Source organism: Macaca fascicularis, chromosome 4 (genome assembly GCF_037993035.2).
Source record: "Macaca fascicularis isolate 582-1 chromosome 4, T2T-MFA8v1.1".
Classification (NCBI taxonomy): domain Eukaryota; kingdom Metazoa; phylum Chordata; class Mammalia; order Primates; family Cercopithecidae; genus Macaca; species Macaca fascicularis.
Window position 1 is genome coordinate 30,821,033 of NC_088378.1, and position 23,146 is coordinate 30,844,178.

General features: G+C 36.5%; 1 long non-coding RNA gene across 5 annotated transcripts in view; it reads right to left on the reverse strand.

Moving 5' to 3' along the window:
• Positions 1 to 1,330: 1,330 nt before the first annotated feature.
• LOC123573042 (uncharacterized) overlaps positions 1,331 to 23,146 on the reverse strand; it is a 56,736-nt gene continuing 34,920 nt past the window's right edge. For 4 of the 5 annotated variants that reach the window (XR_012433421.1, XR_012433420.1, XR_012433419.1 and 1 more), the window contains 2 exons: positions 9,519 to 9,621; positions 1,331 to 8,555 (listed from right to left, as the gene is read on the reverse strand). This is a non-coding gene — a long non-coding RNA (uncharacterized lncRNA). The remainder of the gene's footprint in view (positions 8,556 to 9,518; positions 9,622 to 23,146) is intronic. The other variant, XR_006697772.2, reaches the window with a different exon arrangement.

Consider the following 23,146-nt stretch of genomic DNA (forward strand, 5'->3'; position numbering starts at 1 on the left):
TCTTTGGTTTAAACAGTGTTTATAAATAGATGAGCCAATGCTGAATCCAAAAAAATTAATCTCTAACAATCTTAATTGAGAATTGAGAATTCCTAAAATTCCCAATAATTTTAGGAATTTTGAGACCTAGAGAGGATTATAGTAGGATAAGATGTCATCTGGAATCCCAAAAGAATAACAACTACTTTGAGATGTGGGCATATTTGGAGGTAAGTGAGACTTCCTCTCAAAGCACAGTGTGGGAAAAGAGCTCTTTGACTATAAAGGAACTCAGTTCTGCTCTGGGAATCTGTTAGAGAAAGTGATCTCTACCTAAATGTGGAACGACGTTGGTTGTATCAAAACTTCCTTTTGTCAGTAACATGCTGTGTGATTTTACTTAGCTTGTCTGTTCTTTTGTTTCCTCTGTGTAAAGTAAGGATGTCAGACTGGATCAGAATGCCTCAAATCTGCGAGCCCACAGAACCCACCGGCACGTCATTTCCCAAAATATTCATATCTGTTTTCCTTTTCTGTCTTCCAAAATTCTCTTTCAAAGCCTCTATGCATCCCTATGAACAGTACTTACATAATGACTGACTTTATTAATTCCTAAACTTTTGAGAGTTATCACTCTGGGCATAACAGGGAAATTAAAATAAATCTTAGCATGTCAAAATAAATTTGTACTAGCAGAACTTCCTTTCCACGATAATTATTTTTACTAAATATCAGAGCAACTAGGTAAAAGGTTAACAAAAATGTATATAATGTCAGCGGTTTGGCCGGGCACGGTGGTTCAGCACTGTAATCTCAGCACTTTGGGAGGCCGAGGCGGACAGATCACCTGAGGTCGGGAGTTTGAGACCAGCGTGGCCATCATGGTGAAGTCCCATCTCTACTAAAAATACAAAATTAGCTGCGAGTGGTAGTGCATGCCTGTAGTCCCAGCTACTCAGGAAGCTGAGGCAGGAGAACTGCTTGAACCCAGGAGATAGAGGTTGCAGTGAGCCAACATTGTGGCACTGCACTCCAGCCTGGGTGACAGAGTGAGACTCCGTATCAAGAAAATAAAAATAAAAAGTCAGAGGTTTGTTTGGCCACTTTGCATTTTACTTGTTAAACAAGAAATATCTACGTATGATGTTGATACACTGCCATGATTTAAATCACCTCAAGTTACTTTCATCTTCTCTTTGTTTTCTTATGAAAAGATTTAATCTTACACCTGGCGGTTTTTTTTTTTTAAATTGAATTATATAGAAATGTTCTCAAATTCAGATAATTCTATATTGCGCACATGATGTCAAATAACACACTTAGTTAAATTTTTTCATTTTTAACCAGTTACTTCAGCAACATTTATTTTCCATGTTTATTCTGTTCTTTCAACATTTTAAATTCCTTAATTATTGTGATATGATTTGGATATTTGTGCCGCACAAATCTCATGTTGATAGGTAATTCCCAATGTTGGAGGTGGGACCTGGTGGGAAGTGCATGAGTCATGGGGGCAGATCCCTTATGGCTTGGTGCTTTCTCCAAGATAGTGGGTGAGTTCTTGTGAGATCTGGTCATTTAAAAGTGTGTGGAACCTGCCCCCGACTCACTTGCTCTTGCTTTCGCCATGTGATGTACCTGCTCCTGCTTCACCCTCAGCCATGAGTAAAAGCTCCCTGAGGCCTCCCTAAAGCTGGGCAGATGTTGGTGCCATGCTTCCTGTATGGCCTGCAGAAACGTGAACCAATTAAACCTATTTTCTTTATAAATTACTGTCTCCAGTATTTCCTTATAGCAATACAAGAATCACTTAATACATACTGATATCATGAGTTTCACTGGACATTTAAAATACTTTCTTCATGAGGGAAAATTCCCACCTTGACCTGACCTCTCACCAGTTTTATATATCTGCAAAACAATCCTTCTAAAAGATTGAGATGAACAACAATAGGACAAACTTTCAAATGGTACTGTTGACTGAGAATACAATGGACAATGCCAAAGTGTTTACAGATGTTACACTTGGCCTCTTTCCCAGTGCCAGATATTTGCATGAAAGATGAAGAGCATAACCTATTTACATACAATGGTTTTCTTCCCCAAAACCTTTGAGCTTTGTTATGCTTTAATAACCATTTGTTCTTGAAAACTGATTTCTTTTTTGAAAACCATCTGCATCTAGCTAGGCACCTATTTCTTACATTTCTTCAAAACGGAATGTTGCCCTCTTTTCACACTGCATTCTCCTCACACTACCAGTGCCCCAGTGGATTATGTTTTGCTACAGTGAAGGAAAATAAAACTCTGAAAGATGTAGTGTAGTTGCTGTAGGTTGAATGTATTCCTCAAAGTTTATCTCCAATGCAACAGTGTTGGGAGGTGGGGTTTAATAAGGTGATGATTAGTCATGAGAGCTCTGTCTTCATGAATGGATTGATGATGTCATTATCACAAGAGTGGGTTGGTTATCATGCGAGTGGGCTTGTTATAAAAGCAAGTTCGGTCTCCTCTTGCTCTTGCTCTTGCTCTCTTGCCCTTCTGCCTTTTGCCATGAGATGACACCAGATGCAGACCCCTCAACCTTGTACTCCTCAGTCTCCAGAACTGTAAGACATTTCTTTTCCTTATAAATTTCCAGTCTATAGTATCCTGTTATAGCAACACGAAACAGACCAAGACAGTAGGGTTGAATTTTTTTCTTCGGGGCATGATATAACCATGTAGAGCAGTGGATAAGAGGACAGGTTTTGAAGTTAAAGGATCCATCTTCTTATTCTGGCTTCACCAGTTATGTAATCTTGTATACATTACTTACCTTCTAGGCTCCTTATAATTCATCTTATGAAGGAGATGATGCTACATATCTCTTTAGAGTTGTTGGGATGATTAAATAAGAGAATGTATACAAAGGATGAGTGCTTAATAAAAGGTAGTAGTTAAGCTCCTGCAGTTTTACAGCCTTCAAACTCATGTAGCACAAAAAGTGCTAATGTGGAAGAAAAAGTGGCTGTCCAATATAGTGGGAGGGGGCAGCTAATTTATTTTCTGGAAGTGAAGAACCTATGTCTTAGTTTCAAAGAGTCTGATGAATGAACTAAAGTATATTTATACATTAAAACTTGAGGTGCATAAAACCTTCTTTGAAGAGTTATATACAGGACAGAGATGAGAGAATGTAATTTTCACATGCATCTCTCTTCTAAGAAGAGCTTAATATTCTTTAGCCAAGTGGTTCTCAAACCTACTTAATTATAATTATTAGCTGTAGAGCTGTAAATACAAATAAAAATAGATAATATAGTTGGCCCAACCATAGGCCAACACTCTCAGGAGTTCAGTGGGTAGGGAAACAAAAGGTAATTTTTTAAGAGCTCCACAATTAATTCTGATACCTATTATTCTCTCGGTATGCCCAGAACAAGATACTAATTATGACACAGATAACTCAGGGGAATCATATTCTTTAGGTAATTTCTCTATGAAAATAGAAGAAAACATAATCTATTTCTTTTATATTTTTCATAAAACAGTGTTTAGATGAGGATACAAGAACAACTGATGAAAATATGTCAGCAAGTATTAATTTTGGGCTAGTTAACAGGCAGTTTGAACCAAAATGACAAACCAATTCATTGAAAAATATTTAAAAGTTTAAAAAATAATAAAAGTGTCAGACTATTATCAGAAATACAAAGATAATTGAAGGCAATAAGAAAGAACAGAATTATGGAAGCAGAAAATTGAACCAGTAATATAGAAGTAAATTTGATAAAATTTTCCATTATATAGGGTGTCTTAGCACAACTCTGCTGCTATAACAAGATACCTAAGCTGGTATTTTATAATAAGCAGGAATTTATTTTCTCACAGTTCAGAAGACTGAGAAGTCCAAGATTAATGCATCAGCAGTTTTCTTTTCTTTTTCTTTTCTTTTTTTTTTTTTTTTTTTTTTGGTCCAGCGAGGGATGCTCTTGCTGCTCCCTTAATGGGGACTTGTTGCTGCATCCCCAGAGGGAAGAAATGCTGTTTCCTCATGTGGCAGACGAGACAGAAGGGCAAAAATGAATGAACTCCCTCCATCACACCCTATTTTAAGGACACCGGATCCTAGTCATGAGAAACTCAATCATCTTCTAATGGCGACACCTCCTAATACTGTTCTATTGGGAATTAAGTTTCAACATGAATTCTGAAAGAGACAAAAATATTCAAGCCATATCATATAAATTACATGAAAATAATAAGAACAAATAAAAGAGACAAAAACATATGGAGAAGATATATAACTTAGAATGAACATATTCAATGTAAGAAAGAATAGAAACAAAACAGAAAGCAATAATCAAACATATAATTGAAGAAATGTTCTGAATTGGAAAAGAGAAAGGGTTTTGAAATATTTTTGATCACAATAATAATAACAGCATACCAAAAATAATAATAATAACAGCATACCAACCAATAGCAACATCTAAAAATTTTAATATTAAATAATTTTTTAAATCCAGGTGAAAGAACAGATTATCAACAAAACACAAAAATTAAGCTGGTTTAAAAATTCTCCACAACAACATGAGAATCAAATGAAATGATTTGTACAGCATTTGTATTTGAATAACCTAATACACATTCACTATATGGAAGCCACAGAAAATATTCTCAGATTCATTAGAAAAAAGAAAATAAGCCACCCATAAATGTTTCTGGAAATATTTTGTTCAGTTTTGGTTTTTGTTTTTCAAGATTATTGAGATATAATTCACAAATAAAAAGCATACCTATTTAGAGGTATAGAATGTGAGAATGTGATGTTTTGATAAAATAGTCCCCCCTTATCTGTAGGGCATAGATTCCAAGATTCTGAGTGGACACCTAAAGCCATGGATAGTACCAAACCCTAAATATATTGTCTTTTCATATGCATACATACCTATGATAAAACTTAATTCATTAATTAGGCACAGTAACAGATTAACAACAATAGCTAATAATATAGTAAACCTATTATTAAAACAACATACTGTAATCAAAGCTATGGGAATGTGGTCTCTCTCTCGCTTTCTCTCTCTCTTTCTGTATCTCTCTCTCTCTCAAAATATCTTATTGTATTGTTTTACAGGTAACTGACACCACAGAAAGCAAAACTGTGGGTAAGGGTGAACTACTGTATATGTATACATTGTGAAAAGATTACCACAATCAAGCTAATTAACATATCCATCATCTCACAAAATTATCTATTGTGTATATGTGTGTGTTTGTATGTGTGTGGTGAGAATTTTTTAGATGTACTCTCTTAGCAAATTTCAAGTATGTAATATGTTATTATTAACTATAGTCACCATACTGTATATTAGGCCTTCAGAATTTATTAGTCTCATAACTGAAAGTTTGTACCCTTTGACCAACATCTTCCATTTTTCCCACACCTTCACCCTTGCTTCTGAGTTTGACTCCTCTCCTCTCCGCTTCTGTTTGACATTTTTAGATTCCACATATAAGTGAAATTATTCAGTATTTGTCTTTCAGTGTCTGGCTTATTTCTCTTATTATAATATAGTACAATATGGCAGGGTATAATATTGTACATGTTCATCCATGTTGTCACAAATAGCAGGATTTCCTTACTTTTTTGTTTGAATAATATGCCATTGTGTAAATATATGATGGAATTGTATATCTGTACACACCACATTTTCTTAATTTTATCTGTCAATGGACACTTACCTTTTTTTCTATTATCTGTTAGAGCAGTGCTTTGAAATGCTCAAGTTTGTGTGTCTTTTTTCTATCCTTCTTTCATCCAGGCGGTGGGAGAAGTGTGAAAGGCATTTGCAGTGGTCTTGGGCCACTGGGGGTGTCCGTAAGTGAGACATCTCGAGCGCCTCATGGACAAACTTCCTGATGGAGTCCACTGGAGAAATTATGAGAGTCCACAGCCTCTCTTCTCTGGTTCTACCCTCTCCCAATCTCTCACCTGTGCCGAATCACCTCGGTAATTTGGGTAAAACAAGAAAGAAGTGGGGCTCTTGGACAGCATCTAACACAGTCAGGGAACTGACAGTTTATTTACTATACTCTCACTTTCCTTTATGGGAGAAATGGGCTTAAGGAGGTCTCTCTTGGCACTGAGCTTTGACACCTTGGAGGAGAAAAGGTGCAGGTAAAGTGCAACTGTTCTTACTGTCTTCTCTGTATGCATACTGAAACCTTTTGCTCTGAGAATGTGCTGGAACTTCTTTGCTGAACTCAGACTCCTACAAAGATAATCTTGTCCATGGGTAGTTGCAAAATTGATGCTTCTGTTGAGGAATAACAGTAGAAAACTCTCTTTTCATCATCTTGCTGATGATCTGAAAAAATTTCTTAAGAATATATTCTGGATACACTCAAAAGCAAAACACTCATAGCACTAAAAAAAGTAGCAGTAAATATTGGAGACATTTCAGTAAAGGAGATAAGACTGTGTAAGTACAATAACTATAATTTAAAATGAGTGCAAATATCATAAAAAATAATTTTACAATATTTGTGAACATTTACAATTTTTGATTAAATTTACAAAAAGTGATAATCATATATGAGGAGAAAACAGCGAAAAATTCAAATATATATCTTATAAAGTAAAAAGTCATATTTTTTTCCTGCAGTAAGTTCTTAAAAAAAGTTTGTTTAATTTGACTTCAAAAACTTAAAGATAACACTCACAGAATTTTAAGTACCCACTGGAACATAAAAACAAAGGAAATGTCAATCATGGAGCAAATGACAGACCACAAGGAAAACAGTGTAAATGTTTACAATACAAAACAAAAGCACTCTATTAGGAAGTCAGAGACACAAACTTTAGCAATAACCATGAATATGACTAATTTAACTTCCTTTGTTAAAGGGGAAGGCAATTTGTTCAATAAGTAAATTTAACTTTTGCTTTTCAATTTGCTTATTGAAAGCAGCATAAGCAAATATGCTGCTCACAAAAGGTATCTGGAAACCAAAATGGTACAAAAGGTTGATAGTGTTTATACTTTATATAAATGGTTTAATAGATAAACATAAATAGATATTAGAAATGGTTATATTAAAATCAAACAAATAAAATTAATGGTACAACAAATTAAAGGAGCAAGAAGGGATCATACTAATTTGATCTTAGACACAATTCACAATTAAGGCAAAATAGTGATTTAGGCAAGAATAAATTGACTAAGAAAAGCTTTAGTACTATGAATTACTACTGCTATATGAGTTCAGGTCAAATGTGATAAAAATTAATGATATAAAGGATTTGATTATTTTAACGCTAATAGATTAAGAAGTAAAAGTAATGCTAATAGATTAAGAAGTAAAATTAATGCTAATAGATTAAGAAGCAAGTATCATATTTATATACACACTCATAAAACACACTGAAAATTCTCAACAAATTCCAAATAATACAAGTTTTTAGGTAATATTTGACAATGATACTGACACATCCAAATTTAGTAGCAAAATTGTAAACATAAGCATCCTTTTATCTGGATATGTAATTAAAATTTTTGTATACAACTAGAACAATAAAAAGAAAAATATAAATTCACTTTAAATTCAATAAATCTAAGAATAATAATATCCACATATATAGTATGTGACCAAAGCTATATTAAAAAGTAATTGCATGGACTTAAGGAATTATGTTGTTTCCTTCTGTTTTAGGAGATGATAAATAAACATAAACACCAAAATCATTTACTTAGAAGGTAGTAAAAATGAAATAAAAATATAATTAATAAATAAGTCTAAGAAGTAATTCTTAGAAGAAAGCAAATAAACTGAAAAATACAAAATTTATTTCAAGTTCTAATGAAGAAATTAAAAACAACATATTATATTAAAATACAACAATATTAGAAATCAGAAAGAAGATATAATAAAACTGAATTCATAGTAAGCTTCTTAATATCAGGGCATTGTTTTTTTCATTTTATTAATTTATAAACTACCACATCCTTAACCTAACAACTCATAGGCATAGTAGGCTCCTACAAATATTTATAGAATAAATGAAAATGGAAGACATTCAAAAATTGAAAGAGAATACATTGCAGAGCCATGTAGTCATTAACTCTTAAAAAAAGTTTCAATTTCAAGGAGTCATATGCTTAATTTTTCAGTCTTTTAAGGGTTAAATGCTTTTTATTTTATAGGACATAGAAAACACGAAAATGTTCTTAGTTATTTTACAAAGTAGAAAATACAAAGAAAGTTTGACCAAAATAGAAAAGAAAGAAAACAAATTTTCATGTGCACACACAAACACAATAATAATAAAAAAAGAGAACAGTTGCACTTATGCACAGGGAAAGAACAATAATGTGCTAACAAACTTAATTAAAATATTAAATATATAGTTCACCATATGAAAATAGGATTTTTTTCCATGGAGGAAATCTAATATGAGGCTGTTTAGTCTCCAGTTGTCAGCATGACCTTGGGATCCAGGCAGCTTGATTTAATTCTCTGTTCTCTCACTTAGTAGCTGCCTGACCTTGAACAAATGACTTCACTTCTTCATGCCTTAGTTTCTTAATCTGAAAAATGAGGATAATAATAGCATAGATCTTAAAGAATCACTTGTGAAAATTATATGATATATAAAATGCTGAGCAGGGTACCTGGTATATAATCAGCATTATTACTATCGTTGCTGCTACTAATCACTATTATTATTTTAATTCATAATATCAGGAGCCATCTTTATTAGATTTTTATTCCAAAGCAGTAATGCATACAATTGCTGCAATGTGTTGTTTTATGTTATTTGGATTAGCAATATAAGTAAAGAAAATCAAAAGAGCAAAGGAATCGTGTATTATGTAAATGAAAATATGTCAAATTCCAATATTCTTCTTTTTGCAGGACCAGAAAATCTTTCTCCTGCAGTCTGTGTGATTCATTTATGCCCAGCGGTTGAATCTAGCCTGGTAAAGTCTGAAGCTCCAGGGTACCTCTACATCATTGGGCCTATGATACACTGTTTCAGAACGTACTTACACATGGGGTGGGAAGATTTTCTTAACTAATACTTGTGACTACTCCACAGTAAAGCTGGAAACAAGGTATTGGGTGAGTTATCTTCCAAAATCTGGAGATGGTTTTGAAGATAGTACCATTGCCATAAATTTAAAGGGGGATTGGATTTACTCAGGAAAAATTGCAAATAGGGGTAGGAGATAAACTAGCAAATGTCATATTTGGCCCATCGGGCACAAAGAAGGGCTATAATTGGCTCCTTTAAGTCCTATATGCAGATATCAAATCCCTATGCTTGCTCTTTATTGTATAGAATAAATTTACCTCACTCCTTACCTTGAAATATGAAATGAGAATCAAATTATACTTTCAATTATTGCAAATAGTTGTGCAAATGAAAAGATTGTCTTATTGTGGGCACTACACAAACCTACCAAGGAATAAGTAATCTTTAAATTCTATGAAGTGATTTGTAATCTGATACAGTAAGAAAAAAAAAATCTAAGACTTTGATTCATTACCACCATGCTCACTGCTGTATAACTGTCCAATATCATCATAATTTTGGTGCCACTTAAAACTACACTGCAGCCATAGGAAGGTAGAAGTTGGGGCACTGGCGACCTGTTCAAAAAAAAAAAAGAAGCAGGAAGTGGAGAAATACCACCTCATAAATTTCACCCAACCACATTTAACAGCCACCTGGAGTTCACACCAACTAACTGTTGGATCTCCTATGACGAATATGCCTCTATCACAATGTTGAGGCCACTGAGTTTCTCATGTCCTAAAATTTGGCTTAATGTGGTTACTCTTTCTGTCTGGAAGTTTTAAGAACGACTTCATGGTCATAACATTCTCTTTAATAAACATGATTCATCTGAATGTTAGATTCATATTTAAGTACCAGGATCTTCAGAAGAAAGGTTATAGCTCTTACTGACTTCAGAAGCTGCTCTGGACAACTTTATAATTTATCCAAATGGAAGACATTTGACAGTGAAAGGAAGCACTAAAATATTAAATGTCTATAATTTTTGGAAAATGTTTATTGCTTGAAAATATTGTTTATTGTATGAAACTTTGTTTATTTACATTCATGTATCTATAAAAACAAATCTATTCAAAAATTACATTTAAAAAAGGTCTTTAAAGATATAAATATATTTGTATACTTTAAAAGAGGTTGAAATATTGATTATATAAACTATTAAAAATTATATAAGCAGGGGGATCCTGAGCAAGATGGCCAAATAGGAACAGCTCCAGCCTCCAGCTCCCAGTGCAAGCAACACAGAAGGTGGGTGATTCTGCATTTTCAACTGAGGTACCGGGTTCATCTCACTGGGGAGTGCCGGACAATCGGTGCTGGTCAGCTGGTGCAGCCCAACCAGGGACAGCTGAAGCAGGGCAAAGCATAGCCTCGCCTGGGAAGCACAAGGGGGAAGGGAATATCTTTTCCTAGCCAAGGGAAACTGAGACACACAACACCTGGAAAATCTGGTAACTCCCACCCTAATACTGCACTTTACCAAGGGTCTTAGCAAACAGCACACCAGGAGATTATATCCCACACCTGGTCCAGAGGGTCCCATGCCCATGGAGCCTCCCTCATTGCTAGCACAGCAGTCTGAGATCTAACTGCAAGGCGGCAGCGAGGCTGGAGGAGGGGTGCCCGCCATTGCTGATGCTTAAGTGGGTAAACAAAGCCACCAGGAAGCTCAAACTGGGTGGAGTCCACCGCAGCTCAAAGAGGCTGGCCTGCCTCTATAGACTTCACTTCTGGGGACAGGGCATAGCTAAACAAAAAGCAGCAGAAACCTCTGCAGATGTGAATGACCCTGTCTGACAGCTTTGAAGAGAGCAGTGGGTCTCCCAGCAGGGAGGTTGAGATCTGAGAATGGAGAGATGGCATGCTCAAGTGCATCCCTGACCCTTGAGTAACCTAACTGGGAGACATCCCCCACTAGGTGCAGACTGACACCTCACACCTCACACGCTTGGGCACACCTCTGAGATGAAGTTTCCAGAGCAAGAATCAGACAGCAACATTCGCTGTTCAGCAATATTCTATCTTCTGCAGCCTCCGCTGCCAATACCCAGGCAAATTGGGTCTGGAGTGGACCTCAAGCAAACTCCAACAGACCTGCAGCTGAGGGTCCTGAATTTTAGAAGGAAAACTAACAAATTGAAAGCACACCCACACCAAAACCCGATCAGTACGTCACCATCATCAAAGACCAAAGGCAGATAAAACCACAAAGACGGGGAAAAAGCAGGGCAGAAAAGCTGGAAATTCAAAAAATCAGAGCGCATCTCCCCCTCCAAAGGAACACAGCTCATTGCCAGCAACAGATCAAAGCTGGACAGAGAATGGCTTTGACGAGTTGAGAGAAGAAGGCTTCGGTCGATCAAACTTCTCAGAGCTAAATGAGGAGCTACGTAACCAGTACAAAGAAACTAAAAATCTTGAAAAAAGAATGGAAGAATGGATAACTAGAATAATCAATGCAGAGAAGGGCATAAATGAACTGAGAAAGTAGAAAACCATGACACGAGAATTACGTGACAAATACACAAGCTTCAGTAACCGACTCAATCAACTGGAAGAAAGAGTATCAAGGATTGAAGATCAAATGAATGAAATGAAGTGAGAAGAGAAGTCTAGAGAAAAAAAGAGGAAAAAGAAATGAACAAAGCCTCCAAGAAATATGGGATTATATGAAAAGACCAAATCTACGTCTGATTGGGGTGCCTGAAAGTGAGGGGGAAAATGGAACCAAGTTGGAAAACACTCTTCGGGATATCATCCAGGAGAACTTCCCCAACCTAGTAAGGCAGGCCAACATTTAAATTCAGGAAATACAGAAAACACCACAAAGATACTCCTCGAGAAGAACAATCCAAGACACATAATTGTCAGATTCATCAAAGTTGAAATGAAGGAAAAAATGTTAAGGGCAGCCAGAGAGAAAGGTCAGGTTACCCACAAAGGGAAGCCCATCAGACTAACAGCAGATCTCTCCGCAGAAACTCTCCAAGCCAGAAGAGAGTGGGGGCCAATATTCAACATTCTGAAAGAAAAGAATTTTCAACCCAAAATTTCATATCCAGTCAAACTAAGTTTCATAAGTGAAGGAGAAATAAAATCCTTTACAGATAAGCAAATGCTTAGAGATTTTGTCACCACCAGGCCTGCCCTCCAAGAGACCCTGAAGGAAGCACTAAACATGGAAAGGAACAACCAGTACCAGCCACTGCAAAAACATGCCAAAATGTAAAGACCATCGAGGCTAGGAAGAAACTGCATCAACTAATGAGCAAAATAACCAGCTAATATCACAATGACAGGATCAAGTTCACACATAACAATATTAACCTTAAATATAAATGTACTAAATGCTCCAATTAAAAGACACAGACTGGCAAATTGGATAAAGAGTGAAGACCCATAAGTTTGCTGTATTCAGGAGACACATCTCACATGCAGAGACACACATAGGCTGAAAATAAAGGGATGGAGGAAGATCTACCAAGCAAATGGAAAACAAAAATAAAGCAGGGGTTGCAATCCTAGTCTCTGATAAAACAGACTTTAAACCATCAAAGATCAAAAGAGACAAAGAAGATCATTACGTAATGGTAAAGGGATCAATTCAACAGGAAGAACTAACTATCCTAAATATATATGCACCCAATACAGGAGCACACAGATTAGCAAGTACTTACAGACTTACAAAAGAGACTTAGAGTCCCATACAATAATAATGGGAGACGTCAACACCCCACTGTCAACATTAGACAGATCAACAAGCCAGAAAGTTAACAAAGATATCCAGGAATGGAACTCAACTCTGCACCAAGTGGACCTAATAGACATCTACAGAACTCTTCACCCCAAATGAACAGAACATACATTCTTCTCAGCACCACATCACACTTATTCCAAAATTGACCACATAGTTGGAAGTAAAGCACTCCTCAGCAAATGTAAAAGAACTGAAATTATAACAAACTGTCTCTCAGATCATAGTTCAATCAAACTAGAACTCAGGATTAAGAAACTCAATCAAAACTGCTCAACTACATGGAAACTGAACAACCTGCTCCTGAATGACTACTGGATACATAACGAAATGAAGGCAGAAATAAAGATGTTCTTTGAAAGCAATGAGAACAAAGATACAACATACCAGAATCTCTGGGACACATTTAAAGCAGTGTGTAGAGGGAAGTTTATAGCACTAAATGCCCACAAGAAAAAGCAGGAAAGATCTAAAATTGACACCCTAACATCACAATTAAAAGAACTAGAAAAGCAAGAGCAAACACATTCAAAAGGAAGCAGAAGGCAAGAAATAACTAAGATCAGAATAGAACTGAGTGAGATAGAGACACAAAAAACCCTCCAAAAAATCAATGAATCCAGGAGCTGGTTTTTTTGAAAAGATCAACAAAATTGACACACAGCTAGCAAGACTAATAAAGAAGAAAAGAGAGAAGAATCAATTAGACGCAATAAAAAATGGTAAAGAGGATATCACCACCAACCCCACAGAAATACAAACTACCATCAGAGAATACTAGAAACACCTCTATGCAAATAAACTAGAAAACCTAGAAGACATGGATAATTTCCTGGACACTTATACTCTCCCAAGACTAAACCAGGAAGAAGTTGAATCCCTGAATAGACCAATAATAGGCTATGAAATTGAGGCAATGATAGCCAACCAACCAAAAAAAGTCCAGGACCACATGGATTCATAGCCGAAATCTACCAGAGGTAAAAGGGGGAGCTGGTACCATTCCTCTGAAACTACTCCAATCAATAGAAAAAGAGGCAATCTTCCCTAACTCATTTTATGAGGCCAACATCATCCTGATACCAAAGTCTGGCAGAGATACAACAAAAAAAGAGAATTTTAGACCAATATCCCGGATGAACATCGATGCAAAAATCCTCAATAAAATACTGGCAAACCAAATCCAGCAGCACATCAAAAAGCTTATCCACCATGATCAAGTGGGCTTCATCCCTGGGATGCAAGGCTGGTTCAACATATGCAAATCAGTAAGCGTAATCCATCATATAAACAGAACGAAAGACAAAAACCATGTGATTATCTCAATAGATGCAGAAAAGGCCTTTGACAAAATTCAATAGCCCTTCATGCTAAAAACTCTCAATAAATTTGTTATTGATGGAACGTATCTCAAAATAATAAGAGCTATTTATGACAAACACACAGCCAATATCATACTGAATGGGCAAAAACTGGAAAAATTCCCTTTGAAAACTGGCACAAGACAGGGATGCCCTCTCTCACCACTCCTATACAAGATAGTGTTGGAAGTTCAGGCTAGGGCAATCAGGTAAGAGAAATAAATAAGGCATATTCAGTTAGGAAAAGAAGAAGTCAAATTATCCCTGTTTGAACATGACATGATTGTATATTTAGAAAACCCCATCATCTCAGCCCAAAATCTACTTAAGTTGATAAGCAACTTCAGCAAAGTCTCAGGATACAAAATCAATGTGCAAAAATCACAAGCATTCTTGTACACCAGTAGCAGACAAACAGAGAGCCAAATCATGAATGAACTCCCATTCACAATAGCTTCAAAGAGAATAAAATACCTAGGAATCCAAATTACAAGGGATGTAAAGAACCTCTTCAAGGAGAACTACAAACCACTGCTCAGTGAAATAAAAGAGGACACAAACAAATGGAAGAACATACTATGCTCATGGATAGGAAGAATCAATATTGTGAGAATTGCCATACTGCCCAAGGTAATTTATAGATTCAATGCCATCCCCATCAAGCTACCAATGACTATCTTCAAATAATTGAAAAAAACTGCTTTAAAGTTCATGTGGAACCAAAAAAGAGCCCACATTGCCAAGACAATCCTAAGTCAAAAAAACAAAGCTGGAGGCATCACACTACCTGACTTCAAACTATACTACAAGGCTACAGTAACCAAAACAGCATGATACTGGTACGAAAACAGAGATATAGACCAATGGAACAGAACAGAGCCCTCAGCAATAATACCACACATCTACAGCCATCTGATCTTTGACAAACCTGACAAAAACAAGATATTGGGAAAGGATTCCCTATTTAATAAATGGTGCTGGGAAAGCTACTTAGCCATAAGTAGAAAGCTGAAACTGGATCCTTTCCTTACTCCTTATATGAAAATTAATTCAGGGTGGATTAGAGACTTAAACGTTAGACCTAATACCATAAAAACCCTAGAAGAAAACCTAGGTAATATCATTCAGGACACAGGCATGTGCAAGGACTTCATGTATAAAACACCAAAAGCAATGGCAACAAAAGCCAAAATTGACAAATGGGATCTAGCTAAACTAAAGTGCTTCTGCACAGCAAAAGAAACTACCATCAGAGTGAATAGACAACCTACAGAATGGGAGAAATTTTTTGCAATCTACTCATCTGACAAAGGACTAATATCCAGAACCTACAAAGAACTCAAATTTACAAGAAAAAAACAAACAACCCCATCAAAAAGTGGGCAAAGGATATGAACAGACATTTCTCAAAAGAAGACATTCATAAAACCAACAGACACATGAAAAAATAGTCATCATCACTCGCCATCAGAGAAATGCAAATCAAAACCACAATGAGATACCTTCTCACACCAGTTAGAATGGCAATCATTAAAAAGTCAGGAAACAACAGGTGCTGGGAAGATGTGGAGAAATAGGAACACTTTTACACTGTTGGTGGGACTGTAAACTAGTTCAACCATTGTGGAAAAGAGTATGGTGATTCCTCAAGGATATAGAATTAGAAATACCATATGACCCAGCCATCCCATTACTGGGTATATACCCAAAGGATTATAAATCATGCTGCTGTAAAGACACAAGCACACATATGTTTATTGCAGTACTATTCACAATAGCAAAGACTTGTAATCAACCCAAATGTCCATCAGTGACAGACTGGATTAAGAAAATGTGGCACATATACACCATGAAATACTATGCAGCCATAAAAAAGGATGAGTTTGTGTCCTTTGTAGGGACATGGATGCAGCTGGAAACCATCATTCTTAGCAAACTATCGCCAAGAACAGAAAACCAAACACTGTATGTTCTCACTCATAGGTGGGAACTGAACAATGAGATCACTTGGATATGGGAAGGGGAACATCACACACCGGGGCCTATTGTGGGGATGGGGGAGGGGGAAGGGATGTCATTGGGAGTTATACCTGATGTAAATGACGAGTTGATGTGTGCTGACGAGTTGATGGGTGCAGCACACCAACATGGCACATGTATATATATGTAACAAACCTGCACGTTGTGCACATGTACCCTAGAACTTAAAGTATAATAAGAAAAAATCACATAAGCAGAAAGAATACCACCTCCACATATTTATGTACTTTAATCTGCTCCTTAGCTGAATCTGTCTCTAATATGTTTTTTAAAAATATTTTTAAATTATTTTTATTTTTCCTATAAAATTGTCTGCAATATTTGAAATCTGAAAATTAAAATTCTTCATTTAAAAATTTCAAGTCACTGATATCCTTACTCACTAGACACGTCTTTGTAAAAGAACCAAAAAAAAAAATGAAATCTCTGTAAATGTCCCAAGGGAACTGCTTATCTCCAAATAAATTCTGCTAAATGTGATATTATCTCAATTTCAATTTATTTTAAGCTGAAATGCATAAATATTTCAGCCCAAATATTTTCATGGGCACTGCCTCTTTTGCCTCCATGTAGCACAGCTTCCTCCAACAAATTTTTTTTAAGACACACTTGTCAAATAAGTTGTCTCTATTTACAATATCTTTGAAAACTTAGCCAAATTAAGACGCCGAAATATCGTAGGCTTTCTCACTTTTCTGTCATTCTGATACAAAATACCCATTTATTCAATTAAAATTAGGAAATCTATCAACAAATTCTTTCCACAAGTCAGATGTTCCAAAGCTGTTACGTAATTTCAAAACTAAATGTTAGAGCTTGTCTATGAGCTCATTCTGCAGTTCGTTCAGCTTCCCCTTGCTTTTGTAGAGATAAATGTTTTCCTGCTTGCAAGATATTGTCTTCAATAATTTCAGTTTGCAGAAAGCTTCAACCAGAATTGCTGTTTTTTCTTGCCACATCATTTTTAAATATGTTGTTTAAAATTTTTCAGCCGATTTTGCATACAGTGCAACCAAAAGTTAGATAACTCATTTATCAAAATATGGATATCATTGTAGGACATTAAGGTTGATTTAGAAACTAGTTATTCAAATGATCCAGCATTCCTAAAATCTTACTGATAAGAGGCTGCAGAAAAAGCATACTGTTATGCTGGAGATTTTTAAATTCAATATTAGCTTTATCACAAAAGTTTAATTATTCTAGTTGTGTAGATATAAACATATTTATGGATTTTGACATCTTTAGTTTCTATTTCAATTGGTACATTTTTTTTTATTATACCTAAGTTATGAGATACCTGTGCAGAACGTGCAGGTTTGTTACATAGATATACATGTGCCATGGTGGTTTGCTGCACGCATCAGCCCGTCATCTACATTAGGGATTTCTTCTAATGCTATTCCTCCCCTTCCCCCCAACCCCCTGACTGGCCCCAGTATGTGATGTTCCCCTCCCTGTGCCCATATGTTCTCATTGTTCAACTCCCACTTTTAAGTGAGAACATGGGGTGTTTGGTTTTCTGTTCCTGTGTTAGTTTTCTGAGAATGATGCTTTCCAGCTTCATCCATGTCCCTTCAAAGGACATTAACTCACTCTTTATTATGGCTGCATAGTATTCCATGGTGTATATGTGCCACATTGTCTTTATCCAAATCGATCATTGATGGGCATTTGAATTGGTTCCAAGTCTTTGCTCTTGTGAATAGTGCTGCAATAAACATACCTATGCATGTATCTTTATAGAATGATTTATAATCCTTTGGTTACATATCCAGTAATGGGATAGCTGGGTCAAATGGTATTTCTAGTTCTAGATCCTTGAGGAATCGCCACACTGTCTTCCACAATGGTTGAACTAATTTACACTCCCACCAACAGTGTAAAAGCATTCCTATTTCTCCACATCTTCTCCAGCATTTGTTGCTTCCTGACTTTTTAATGATCACCATTCTAACTGGTGTGAGAAGGTATCTCCTTGTGGTTTTGATTTGCATTTCTCTAGTGACCAGTGACGATGAGATTTTTAACATATGCTTGTTGGCCACATAAATGTCTTCTTTTGAGAAGTGTCTGTTCATATCCTTTACCTACTTTTTGATGAGATTCTTTGTTTTTTTCTTGTAAATTTATTTAAGTTCCTTGTAGATTCTGTATATTAGCCCTTTGTCAGATGGGTAGATTGCAAAAATTTTCTTCCATTCTGTAGGTTGCCTGTTCACTCTGATGGTAGTTTCTTTGGTTGTGCAGAAGCTCTTTGGTATAATTAGATCCCATTTGTCAATTTTGGCTTTGTTGCCCTTGCTTTTGGTGTTTTAGTCATGAAGTCTTTGCCCATGCCTATGTCCTGAATGGTATTACCTAGGTTTTCTTCTAGAGTTTTTATAGTTTTAGGTCTTACATTTAAATCTTTAATCCACCTTGAGTTAATTTTTGTATAAGGTGTAAGGAAGGGATCCAGTTTCAATTTTCTGCATATGGCTAGACCATTTTCTCAACACCATTTATTAAATAAGGAATCCTTTCACCATTGCTTGCTTTTGTCAGATTTGTCAAAGATCATATGGCTGTAGATGTGTGGTGTTATTTCTGAGGCCTCTGTTCTGTTCCATTAGTCTATATACCTGTTTTGGTATCAGTACCATGCTGTTTTGGTTACTGTAGCCTTGTAGTTTGAAGACAGGTAGCATGATGCCTCCAGTTTTGTTCTTTTTGCTTAGAATTGTCTTGACTATACAGGCTCTTTTTTGGTAGAATATTACAGCTTGTTTGGATAAAATTACAAATTATGAGGATACTACATCCAACTCTAAATACATTTCTCCTCCATAGATTTCTTAATTTAGTAAGAACATTACTGTTACCAGGATGATGTGCTCCATCAAAATTTATATCTGTATTATCACCACAAAAGCAGATACTTTAATTTCAGGGTCACACTTTTAATATTCACAATAATCTCAAGATATTTCACCTTTGAGAATGAATTTTAAAAGCACATGGGGAAAAAACATATATTGGAATTAAATGATTTTCAATGTGAAGCATCTGCTGATACAAAACGGACATCCTTTGAGCTTAAGAAATTCTGCTACTAATGGAGCCACATTTTCTGCTGTTGCTTCCTGCTTCATGCATACACAAAAACTTGAAAGTGAAAATGAGCAAAATTAACTTAAACCGACAGCCAATTAGTAGAAATAAAAACTCATGCTTTAAAGAGTGATATACAGGCACACCTTCTGTGGTCACATATGTAAAATTCTCCTCTTGAGCATAATCTTCCCAAAAATAATAACTTTGAAATAACTTTGAAGGCTGATGCTACTGACTTCCCAGAAGACTTTTTGTCTGCCAATTGTCAGTTGGTGTGTGAAATCATTATGGCTTTAATGATGTATGAAAATCCTACTTGTATTATTATTATTATTATAATTATTATTTTTTTTTTTTTTTGAGACGGAGTTTTGCTTTTGTTGCCCAGGCTGGAGTGCAGTGTCACGATCTCCACTCACCGCAACCTCCACCTCCCAGGTTCAAGCAATTCTCCTGCCTCAGCCTCCCAAGTAGCTGGGACCACAGGCATGCACCACCATGCCCAGCCACTTTTGTATTTTTAGTAGAGACAGGGTTACTCCATGTTGGTCAGGCTCTTCTCGAACTCCTGACCTCAGGTAATCTGCCTGCCTCAGCCTCTCAAAGTGCTGGGATTACAGGTGTGAGCCACTGCACCTGGCTTTACTTTTAATTTTTAAATTAAACATGCACTTTCATTTTTTAGTTCATTGTTGCATGTATTGCAAAATTTAGAAAGTGTTGCCAAATAATGTGATAGATAAATCACTACACACTTAAAACTGGTAGATGACAAAATCACTGTAACAACAGTATCCAAACTACTTCGCTATACATTTTAAGACTGGACTGTTCAGTCTCTATGTTTTACATGTATGTGATGATGTTTATTTAGCTATAATATTCTACGTTTCCCAGTGACTTTTCTAGGGTCCTGGTGGTTTTGGTAGCTTGCAGTCCCCACAGGCTGCAACAAAACTTGCTGTTACACTAAGGGGAGCAGCATCTAATACTTCTTCCATGATCTCCAACACAAAAGGAATTTGTTACTCATACCTGAGTGCCTTGCCCATTCTTCTCGCATCTGGAAAGGTCTTAAAAAAAATTAAAGGTAGACAAATAGGCTACTGCTGATTATGCTTCCATGTATGTATGTCTCATACCTACTACCAGTAAGAAAATGACAGAAGCTGGAAATAAAGTAGAGGTCTACCAAACTTATTCTGACTTATTTTTGTACAACTATTAATAATAATACTTGAATAAAAATTAAGAGACTTGGATATATACCAGCTGAACAGGATGCAAGGACAATAATGTGAACTAAGACTGTCTCATGCAAACTGGGATGGGTGATCACCCTTCATAGAAGCAAGCTTCTAATGGTATCAGATATTTAAGGACCATTTGCTAAGGGCCAAGCCTTATGGTATTTTGATGATAAAACAGTAATGAAAATAGAATCCCTATTTCTTTCAGTAGGCCCAGTTTTCAGAGTTCACCTTTGTAAAGCATACAGTTTTTAAAGACCATTCTCACCATTAACTCCTTTGTTTCAAGAAGCACACTGTCCCCTCTAACATCACTGGCTTCCAGAGCTTTCCCAACAATCATCCCAAAGGCAGCCAGCATAGTGGAGCACAATGGGCAGCACCTCTGTTTACACCGCTGTGAGTATAGTACACCCTGCCAGCACCGACAGGATGGGCCATTGCTATAACCAGGCTTTCTCACTCAGCCTCTTCTCTTGGTGCAATTCAGCAGCTTCAAAAGCAGCCAAAGCCACAGGAATGTCAGGGTGATTATTGGCCAATGTCAAACTTACTTTAGAGCAGAGGCCCCTTGAGTTCAGGAGACAGATTTACCTTTCTTACAGGCTTAATAGAATTAAGCAAATCAGCACTTCCTGCTAAAGGCGGACTCCACAGCCACCATGCTACCAGGATCATTAAGGAACCACATGTGTTTAAAATAAAATTGTTTCTAACAGTGGGTCTCAAATACCTGCTATTCTGACATACTTTTTGACTTTTAGATTGCTGTCAAGCTGTGATGACTTTAACCTTATTCTTTGAAACATTCTCCTTTCCCCTTTCTTTCTCTATTCATCTCTCAAATTAAATTTCTTCTAATGAAAAGAGAAATAGAATATACTCCAAATACACCTGCGGGCCAAGTTGGTGTCATTTTTTTCCCTTTCTTCTAAGACATTTGCACTCCATTTCAACCAGTGGTCCCATTATTCCTCATGTTTCCAAACAAGGAACACTGGCCTTCTCACCTTTCTCAGATCATGTAAGTTGCCAGTCTCCAGGCTTTGTCATATTTTTCAAAGTTCCGACTCTTAAATTTCCTGCTTACTCATCATTCCCGTGCTATCTGTCCAGTCTGAGCCTTAATAACCTCTTCTCTGTGGGAATGAACCCAAACTTCCTCTTTTACCACCCTGGTGTTAAAAGCAGGAGAAGCCAGAATGGCTTGGTTTCTATCCCCATTCTGTTATCTAGTAGGTAAACTTTGATTATTTAATCTCTCTCTGCCTCAGTTTCTATCTGTAAACTGGGATTGATAATAGTACTTGTTTCATAGCAAGGTTGTAAGGATTAAATGAGTTATATGTAAAGTACTTAGCTCTGAAGTACTTGGCTGTTATTTCACCCCTTATATCTCCAATCTGAGGCTCTACAGGGGAACAAGTAGTATAGAGACACCATCCACCAACAGTGAATGTAGGAAAGCTTTGCAAAGTGCTTAAGGCAACTTTCTTGTCTTAACAAGGCCAAGGTTGCTTGGTATAGAATCAGAGTAGTGTTATAAGAAGGAATATGAGTTCCTCAAATAGAAGAGAGGGTGGTCTTCAGAAGGAAATCAGTCCTCAGGGTTTGGGAATATATGTTTGATTTCAGATACTTCAAAAAGAACTGGACCTCAATCCAGAATGCAAACCTTGCACAAAAATCAGAACTTTTCCTCCATAATTTATCCAAGTAATTTAATTTAGCACACTGATCGCTGTTCTTTTCTGAAGGAAAGTAATTAACTTGCTTTTGCACACCATAAATGTTCAAAAAATTTTCTAAAAAGCTGTTACCAAATACACATCTATCAGGTTTTTTTCCCTTTTAATGGGTCACACACTTATAACAAATTTGATACTTTATACTTATTTTGTGAGACACACAGCAAAGGCGTCTCAAGGATCCTGGCAGAAGATAGGCAGAAACACATCCCTGAAAAAACTTCAATCATTTATTTACTCCATGTTACCAATAACCAAGCACAAATTCAAGCTATTGAGAAGAGAGGCTGAGGACTGATAATCCTGTGTTCTTAGTCAAACTCAGCCCTACTATGGTTGTTCTTGAGCCTGCAGCCTCACTACCCAGACCTTCAGTGTGATCCTTTTATGGGCATCCCTCAGCTGGACATTCCTCCAGGGAGCCCTCTCCATGCCTACCCACTTGACCTTCCACTTGACCTCCAACCAAACCAGTGCCTTGGTTCATTCATGCTCTCATCTCCCTTCCTTTCTGGGCTCTGGTCCTTCACCAGTAGTCATCATACCCCCTTCCTCATCTTATATCTTATACATCCTTATGGCATCCTGAGATTAATCATAGCATTTTTATCTCCCATCTGTTTCTTCTACCAGGTAATTAGAAAGGGAAACTAGAGTTTTGAGAATAAAAGATACCAGGAAAGGCACCAGGGTGAGTGTCTGCTTTGGTTTGCTGCATATTTTGGTATTTACTGTTTTCCTTTGCATATTTGTTCACCTATTCCTCTTGTCTTAAAAAAAAAAAGTGTTTCATCTCCTGCCACCAGAACTCACTAGTTCCTCATAGAAGATCCATATCTCCTTGAAAT